This window comes from Hylaeus anthracinus, unplaced genomic scaffold, assembly GCF_026225885.1.
Source record: "Hylaeus anthracinus isolate JK02 unplaced genomic scaffold, UHH_iyHylAnth1.0_haploid 2, whole genome shotgun sequence".
NCBI classification, from domain to species: Eukaryota; Metazoa; Arthropoda; class Insecta; order Hymenoptera; family Colletidae; genus Hylaeus; species Hylaeus anthracinus.
In genome coordinates this window covers 4,561,612-4,571,501 of record NW_026534838.1, presented here as the reverse complement: position 1 = coordinate 4,571,501, position 9,890 = coordinate 4,561,612, and the positions used below count along the sequence as shown (strand labels likewise).

At 44.3% G+C, this 9,890-nt stretch overlaps 1 long non-coding RNA gene across 1 annotated transcript in view; it reads left to right on the top strand.

The window, feature by feature from the left end:
* LOC128893088 (uncharacterized) overlaps positions 1 to 5,921 on the top strand; it is a 10,626-nt gene extending 4,705 nt beyond the window's left edge. The window contains exon 5 of the long non-coding RNA XR_008461249.1: positions 4,704 to 5,921. This is a non-coding gene — a long non-coding RNA (uncharacterized LOC128893088). The remainder of the gene's footprint in view (positions 1 to 4,703) is intronic.
* Positions 5,922 to 9,890: the final 3,969 nt, after the last annotated feature.

Genomic DNA, 9,890 nt, shown 5'->3' with positions numbered 1-9,890 from the left:
GATGTCAAAAGGAAATAATACTGCAAGGTGACTTGGTAAAATTACCAACAGAATATATAATCAATTTTACAAGGAAGACCGATACCACCAGTGTCTTCATTTTGAATATTGGAGTATGGATTCTGTGGTCTTCAAAAAATTGCAGAATTTTCAAAAGAGATGCAATAATGAAATAATATCACCAAGTGACTTGGTAAAATTACCAAGTAAAAATATAATAAATTGTACAAGGAAGAAGGAATATTTAGACTAGAACGAATCGAGTCCACCTTGACTGCAGCAACAACTATAAATCCTAGATATACTCAGCCTAAACTTGCTTTGCGTCCCACCAAACTCGAAAATCGAGAATTCAGCACATCTCAGAGCGAAGGCAATGGTCGTTCCAGTTCCAAATCAGCGATGCTGACCGAATTCCCTAAACGAGCCTCGCCATTACGCCGGTCCAAGCAATTAATCAGCGATGATCGAGGCCACGTATTACTCGGCGATTAATCGAGTCCGTCCAGCGACATTTGAATCGCGCCGGACCGCATACCGGCTCGCGAATGTGCGAAAAAACATTAATTCGCGGCGAGGGACGCGAGAATGAGGGCCCCCGAGGCTTTATTATGCGGTGGATTTGAGCGAGGGGTACGGCGGGTGAGAGGTTAAGGACTATGGAATAGCGAAGCGACGCGCACGTGTGGGAGGACATTATCTTCGCCGTCGCCTGGTTCACCGTCAGGACGCTTCGGGACACGGCTCTCAGCGTGACTCCGTATTATTTGGCACGGCGGTCGCGCACGGGGCCCCATGACGCGGCTCCGAGTCGTTAGGCACCATTCAAAATCACTTTAAGTCGCCATCAAGTAGCGACTATTTTGTCCTCCTCGTCGGGCAACGCCGGAGACCCGCGATCGCCTCCGCCACGGGTCGTCGTGGCGGAGGAATTATAATTTGAACGACCGTCCGACGACTGGGTTGGGGCGACACGGGCCGAGGAGGGACAACCTGACGTGCAACGCAGAAAAAGACGTGACAGGCGAAAGGAGCGTGGCACTTTTGTGCCGTTTCGTTCGGGGCGAGACTGTTGACGCTGATGTTAATTGGGACAGAGGGGACCGAAAACGAAACGGCCGTTCTTCGTTTTCCCCCCTATGCCCGGAACGTTTCATTGTTCCGTGATAAATGGCACCTGCTTTCCGGGGAACCGCGGTTTGCAGTATTAAATGGCAATTTGGGGAAGACAAGAGGTCTAGCGCCATTTTCTTAGCGTGATGCGACTTGTCAGATGCAGTGGACATTTTAACCCTTTCAGACCTGAAGCATTCTTCTTTCATGTGTTCAAAAATGTAGTTTTCAGGGTTCACTTGGACTAAAATTAGTATTCCATCCATTTCTTTGGAGTGACTCTACTTAGCAGATGGATTGGACATTGTCGAGGTTTGGAATTCACATCTTAACTCTTTCAGACCTGCATTATTTTTGTCTCGTATACTAACGTAATTTAATTTTCAGGGTTCACTTGGACTAACTAGTAGAACCGTGCTGAGAAGAGGACGACTATTAATTTGGATAGGGTGAAGTTTATTCAGTGAAATAGAATAATGTACTTGAAGTCATAATTTAACCCTTTCAGACCTGAATTTTTTTTTTCCATGTGATTTAATTTTTAGAGTTAACTTAAACTACTTAGTAGACGGACTAACTAGCAGAACCGTGCTGGGAAGAGGACGACGATTAATTTGTATACAGTGAAGTTTATTCAGTGAAATAGAATAACGTACTCGAAGTCATAATTTAACCCTTTCAGACTCAAATTAGTAAAGAATAAATATAAAAGATCCTAACTGTTTACGAGAAAAACTGCACTATCGTCCTAAACGATAGTATCGGTAATTTTTAAATAGCCTGTCCTGAATTGTAACCGCGACGTCTGAAAGGGTTTTTTCCCTTAACCCTTAAATGGACGATTTTTTTTTTCCTAGTTGTCAAAATTACAAAAAAATAAAAGAAGATCAATTTTATCTGTGATGTTTAGTATGTTGTTTAAGAACAATATCGTCCATTTAAGGGTTAAGCTTAGCCGCGTGTTCGCCAAATGCGACGTAAATACAGTTCCCTTACTTTCGCCATTCGGCTAGAGCTCGGAGACGGTTTGATTAACACTTCTGATAGGATCATGGTCGGTTCGCTTTGTGGTTCGATGACACGGCGCGATCCTCGCCGCGCGAAGAGGGTTTTACGATCCGAGCCGCGGGAGATACGTTCCCCGAAATTTAAGGTTTTATCTCGACCGGCGTGGAATTCTTTTTCGAAATACGCCTTCGAGTGCTCGTAAAAAAATCGGCCCTGGGACACCGGCGTCACATCGTAAAAACTGAAACTCGTCTCTCGCCACGTTTACATAGATCCTGGTATTATGATCTATTATTACCGCCCTCGACGTTAACCGTCCGAGGGAGAGAAAATTATGGCTGGCTTAATCCCTAAACGATCGCTGTGTATAGCGCGCGATTGGGTAGTTCGTAACGTAACCCAAAAACGATCGTCTGTTGGGAGTCTTTATGGGAAGTAGTAATGTTAATGCGTTTATTAATTGAATGGCGGATTATGCAGTATATTATTTGTTGGAGAGAATAACGTTAGGAACACTTTATAATACTCGGGAATATTTATAAAGGCAGTATGTAAATTTTTTTTAATTATCGGTCTGAAGAAAGCCAGGCTCGGATGTACATAGTCGAAAATAAGAAGAGTAATGATGCACAGCGAACTCTGAAGCTGTGTCTGTCCCGATAAGGCTCTTCAAGGTTCTTGCAGTAGATGCTACTCGAGAGTTCCATTTGCGTCGCGTCAGCTTCGCCAGCAGGCCTCGATTATGCACTAATTGTAAACAATACCAGTGCACTGTTTAAGATGGAAAAGAATCGTAGACAAAAGAGATATAAAAATTGAACTAATCCCAATTCCCACAAGAAATTTCCAACAAGAATCCGCTGGACCACTCTAGAGGAGAATTCGAAGCGTACGTGTAACATTAATTCTAACGGGTTGGAAAAAAAGGACCGAATTCGATCTTTCCTCCAATCGAAACGCACAAAAAGAAGGGGAACCGTTCTCCACAATAGCCGCGTTTCTCCCTAGCCATCGCAGATAAAGGAACAAATGAACCGAAAGAAAAAAAAGATGGCAAAGGGATAGCAGTATCAATTTAAAAGAATAACTCCATTATTGGACTTTCCAATCAGCATAAAGCGAACGGACGCGGGAATAAATCCAACACCCCGCCGCTCGTTTTCGAAGAAAAGGCTCAGCAACGGCTGAAAAAAAAAGAAAGAAAATATCCCCACGGCCTTAATTCGAATTAGATTGGATCCAATTTATTCCCAATTAACTGAGAAAGACGGCGGGTCCTCGTGAACGGGGAACTCGGGCGAGTATCTATTTCACATCCGAGGGGAATCTCATCCGAATTGGTCACGACAGGTTCCGTATTTCCAATTGATCCACCCTGTTCCACGATAAGTATCCCTCCTTCATTCGTTCGGGGACCATTTCGAATCGGGAGTGGCTCAATTCCCGTTTCGTCGAAATTGGATGCGGGCAGGTGTCCGCGATTCCGCCAATGCGAAACGAACAGAACGAAACCGTGTTAAAACAAAAAAAAAAAAAAAAAGGAAAAGAAAAATGATCCGAAACGAGAGAAAGAAATCGAGTAGAGAGTGGTCTAATCTCCGCGAACGAGGCTCCAGCCGACTCTACTCTGCCCATCCCGATCGAAGGACATAATGATGTCCTTGTTGGTCGGTCTCGAGCGTCTCGTGGCTTCGATGAACCCTAACCTAAGCTATGCCACGATCCACAACGCGATCCTCTGTCTTTATCGCGGCGGTGGATGACTGTCCGTTCGGCTGCCGCCGGGAGAAGCTGAAAGGGAGCGTTGTTTTAGCCAACGAATGCGGCCCGTCACCGTTCTCGATGCTCTTCATCAACGGATAATGATGAGTCTTGTACCTTCGGACAGCCACGCGATGAATAGACCGGTTGTGAGATTTCTTCCGCCGCGTGGGATTTCGTTGCGGCCAACGCGGCCACGGATTTAGAGGGAACAGACCCGGGACAGGAAGCAGGAGGGTCCTCGAGGATGTACCAACTTGGGAATCTTCTCTAGATATTAAATTCTGATTTTTCGTTTATGTGTATTCGTATGTTTCTGTGTATTTTTCAAAGTCAATGGAAGGGGTTGTAAATGTCCTGCATCGTAAGTTAAAGGTTGACATACAGTCTCATAAGCATTCGTACCTTTCGTGTTCATGGAAGAAGTGTGTCTAAATTATTAGATGTCATGCTTATGCTACGATGAATATGGTAAATTCTGGAATATTCATCAAATTCACTGGGTGAAATTGATAAATATTCCAGAATTGATTACACTCGCCAACTTTAGTGGGGATTATGTATAATCGGCGTAACATTTACAAATAAATGTTTCGTTATAAATATGTACATATGTAACGTTTCTTCATGTACATATTCGTAATGAAACATTGATTCGCACACATCGAACCTATCATTTAATTTATACAAATGTCTTCGATAGAAGGTGCGAATATTTATGGGAGTGTAAGGCAGGGCCACAAGAACAAGAAAAGCCTGAAGAATATATGAAAAGGACCTTTACCGTATCAACTAACCCCTATTTTCTACTTTTTTTCTAGAAATCCGCAGTTTCCAAATCAGAGAAAAGAGATGATCGTCGAAACACAAAAGAACACCTCGGCACAAAAGAAATTCCCAAGGAGCGTTTCTGATAGCGTGAAGATCAAGGATACGTTCGCATCTCCCTCCCGAAGGAAGATTGAATTTCCCTCCAACCGAACTTGGCTGATTGCAATTGAAAGTGCTTCCCACGACTCTGGCTCACAATCGATCCGTCACGTCTCGATTCGTCGACAAAGAGTCTCTCTAGTCTACGATTTTCGAGGCTACCACGCGATCTTCGGCTGGCTGGATTTCACATGCCTCATGAATCATGGGATTTGTAGATGAATTAAGTCCCATCGCGTGGACCCGTTTTCAATTCGAGACCGCGGCTAACTCCACCTCGAAAACGGACCCAGCCGGTGGTCCTAGCTGGGGTGGTAAAGTACCGGTCATTGTGGTCCGCTGTCGCTCGAATCCCTCTCCGTCCCTTTCGGCCACCCCTTTCCTCGTCCGCTCGTTGCTTCCAATGTTGCGTGGATCTTTTTAAAACCGGATTCAAGGATGCACAGGTGGCCATTCGGCTCGATGGAAATGAAAAACGGCGCGTCTCTATGGGACAAATTAATCTGAACTGCCTCCGAATTAAACGGAGGAGGCTAAATCTGGATTTGATCTCTGGAAAGCCGCGGTCGATGGCGATACCTTCCTTTCTGTGCATCGTTAACGGACCGTACACGTGATTTATTATTTTTCGTTCTCGGAAAACTATAAAACGCCTTCTGTATCTCGCGTTATGAATAGGGTAATTAGGTGAGCAGGGGCGAAGATGATGGAGGGACCATTCGAGGGAGGTTTTCGTGAGACGTCCTTGGAGGGATGGAGTACAACTTTGGAGAAGTGTTTAAATGAACGGTAATGTCATACTTCTTACTTAAGGATGAATGAAATGATATTCGTCATAAAGTTCAGAAATGCGACGAAATAATGATCATTGATTTTTTAAATTCCATTTATAATATAAATTCAAACAAATATCGTGGAATGCATAAGCTTTCATCTAACGATATGTAAAATTAATAAGAAAAAATAGCCAAAAAATGATCCTCAGTAATGCAGACTCATTTGTACCTGTATTATTTATTTAACATTCGAGTGATCATTTATAATAGAACACCAAGGGTACCGCAGTTTAGTCTTCAAATATTTACTGATTTCTTTTTTCGTTCGAAGAATGGGCGAACCAACGTCGAGTAGATTTATTCAAACGATTGAATCGGGAATGATTTGGCTCGTTTCATGGAGAATTAAACCCGAACGACAATTACCGAGCCGTTTACCAGGCGCGAGTAAAGACGTCAATTACAGATGCAGTCGCCTCTCCGATGTGCTCGGCATTGCGGGATTCATTAAACTCCATCGCGATCGTCATTCACGAATATCATTTCGTCCGTCTGGCCGGTCGGCTGGCTCGGTTCCTTTATACGCCAGCGCAGAAGTCATTATTTGGTTAACGGGGAACTCGACGCCGTACAACTTCATTGATTATGCAAAAGGGTTCCGGCGAATCGGCCACGCCGGACGCTCGAATCGAAACGAGTGTCAATTATTGCGGAATTAATTTAATGACTTTGACTTTTGCCGAGACTTGGTTTTCAGCTCCGGGAGGATATAGATTGGACGTCGAGATTGCGTGGGTTTGCTCTCGCGCGAATACTAATAATAACCGAAGTAATTGGTAACTGCGGTGTCATACAAAATTCACAAATTTTCATATAATTCTTTTATGCATATAATTACTTAGCCACACATTGGAGTAAATCGTCTGCAAAATTGTACAAGAAAAGAAGACAAATGATCGTGGCGCGTGTGCGAATTATGCTCGCCAAACGGGGATTAATTTTCTCTTAATTTCCCCCCCATCTACCTCGTCATCGGGAATTAAAATTCCTTTAAAATAAATTGAACCGAAAATTTCGTTAAATTGTCACCTGTTTGCCAGACGATCGCCGAATGGAATGCAGACGGGAGAAATTGCTCAATTCTTAATATCAAGTAATTATCTCAGATTATGGCACCGATAATTCAACTCCATTAATGGCGCCGGCGAACCCGGAGCTCGCCAAACGTGGAAGCCACCGCGAAATCGACGTTTTGTTTCAACTGGAGGCGGTCGGATTGGCCTCGAACCGTGGAGATTCACTTAAACCGCGTACGGTGTGACTCTCCTTGTTATTGAAATTAACCAGCGTGTAATCGTTTCGTGGCTGAACGCCTTAAACGGACGGGGGAAGGCGCGAAATCTGCCGTTTGTAGGACGCCCGGCATTACTCGTCGCCTCGGCAAGGTGCGAAACCCATATTTGGCGATGCTTCGATAAATCTGCGTCGAGGGCTGAAACGAAACTGACCAGCAATTTCGTTCCCGTCGTCTCTTTCTTTCTGTTCTTCCTCAACGCCGTACATGTGCTTCGGATTTACGCGCGAGACCACCGAACGGAAAGTTGCGGGGACTCGCGCGTTACGCCCAGGCGTCGTTTATATAAATAATGCTTGTTCTTAGTCGAGCTTTATTTAATCTTTCTTGCCAGAGTGTCGTCATTATGGTTTCAAGGATTGTTCGTAATGCTTGTACAATTTTACAGTTCGAACTGTTAACATGTTGACTGCTAGAGGAATTACTTCCTCCAATATTCTTGAAAATTTCTACTAGGATTGAATATTATTTAAACTATTGGAGACTATATAATCGAACATTTATCATGGTATTTACTCTTAGGGGACGTTGAAAGTCCAGATAACTTTGATACAGATCGAATAAAATAGATTCCCTCGTGCACAACATTTTCAAAGGCGTACACCAAACAAATCAAAGTAGCATTACAATAAATTACACACGCCTTTTGCGCTACATTATTTAATACAATATGATTCCTCTCAGCACATTCTGCAACAAAATGGCTTCGAGTGCAAAGGGTTGTTAACTTGCATTTTTAACAGAGAAATACACCTCTGCTCGCAACTTTAAGATCTAAAAAATCAGCTCCGAGAGCATTGTCAGCAAACGTTGAAGAGAAACCGCCCTCGATTCATCGAAAGAAATCGACGACGGTACCGAGCGACAGGCGCGGCAGAAAAGTATGATACAAACCCTCGAGCGGCATTGAAATCGCGATTTTATAACGTTTTTAATGGGACCCGAGCGGTGACTTTATTGCTCGCATAATATCACTATCTTTATCGATTTCTTATGCATACGGGGGCACGGGGAGGGGCGATTGGGATACATTTTCTGTCTCATTATCGACCGAAAAGTGACGGTTCGGCGCGGTTAATTGCCCGGTTCGCCAGTTTCTCGGTTCCGCTCGCTGGCGCCATACCTCAGTTTACGCGATTATGGTTGATTAAGCGGCGTCCTCTTAAAAGAGGAGTCTGTTAATCGGACAAAAACCGCTCGCAGCAGGCGGTCATTACGCGCGAAATTCATGACGGTAGAAATCCGCGCGACAAAAGGGACGTGTGCTAATGAGAAACGCGATTCTCTGATTACAGAAAATGCGCGTCGGAGCCCTCGCTGGGGTTCACGAAGGACCACCCCGGGCAGTATGTTTTCCAAACTTCTCTGACAGCGCCCCCCTCAGTCGTAAGTACGTTTCCACGACCAAACGGACAGTTGCTAAAGTTTCTGGGTAATTATTTTCCTAGTCGCCAGAAAGGGAGTTTCCTCTGAAAGTGGAATAAATGTTTTTGTAACGTACATCTGTCTTGCAGCTCATTGTTCTCCGTGTCCCTTTGCTTCCGTGCTTTTTAAAATTCACCTTTGCTTCCATCCCGGAACCGGGGGCTGGGAAAACTGTCTGGACACTGCGTACGTGGGTTTTTTTATTTAAGGTCGTGTGAGAAGGAGGCTGAGACCAGTTGCAGTGCAGCTTCTAATTTTTAATAATATTAAAACAAGATAAAATCATACAATCAGTCACATTTGTGTTTGATGTCAAAGTAATAATTTAATTTAGACAGATTTTTTTTAATAGACACAACGGATATTTATGCCCTCAGGGGCTGTAACATGCTAGTATGCAGCTACAGTACGTGCTTAGCAACCCCGAGATACCCTAGCTAGATGGGGTCTAATGGGCTCCAACAGCCGTGTACAAAAAACAAGACTAACGTAAACATAATGTACAGAGTTACGATAAAGCGAACTAAGCCAAAATTAAGGAATTATGTAAGGCAAAGTAATGTCAAGAAAAATAGAAATAATTGAAGTGACGGTTACGGACTTTTATGAGACTGTCTGTATACTCATTTATTCACACATTCAAAGTATTACAGCTAGCCTGTTTCGATTGAAAGTAAGAAGTTCATCTCGAGGAAATTTTGGTCCAACGACCAATAATTTAAAGCTATCGCTACGTGTGCTCAAAGTTTCTGTCTCTATTAACATTCGCCGATCTAATACGCAAAATCTTGACCATTACTCCCGAAACTGTGGCAATGGGGGGTCGCCAGATGTCTCGATGCTCCATGGTGTCTCCGCGAGATTGTTGACCAGACGGTGTCATAATCTCGGGGCTTTACTTACGAGCAGCTGGCTAATTTGCTAGCACCGGACACGCGCGAGCACGGTGTCCCCGCCACCGAACGGGTAATACGGATGGCCGAGGACGATAAAAGTAGAAAGCCAGGAGGCGTTAAAGGGGAACAGAGAGACTTTAACGGCCTCGCGTAACGCGGATCGCAAGGCCGGCCTCTTTATGAGATAAATCGTTTTATTGTGGCCGCTGGAGAGCATTGAACGGCGGTGGAAAAGCTGCCGGGGCTAGGTGCGAAAAGGGAAGGTGGCGTATCTTTCGTTAAATGCCTTTCCGGGTGAATCGTTCGCGTGAATGATACTCGGAAGCCAGCCTGCAGCGGAACCTGAACGGCAATTCAGGGGAATCGTGTTGGGAGCAACTTTCGAGGGTCCTGGGGAGCTGTTGAAGGTTAGCCGGACGCTCCAACATCCACCACTTGGAACAGTTTTGAATGCTACACGTTTGCACTTGAGCTTGGGAATTCTTGCGGGTTCGAAGAACTCTTTGTCTGCTACAAGTAAGTCCTACTCTGGTTCAAATACGGATTGGTACATGTGAGAAATGAATCATTGGCGCCGTTTCAAGCGTTTTTAATTTTTCGATTGTTAGAAACTGCTTGGAGAGGCCA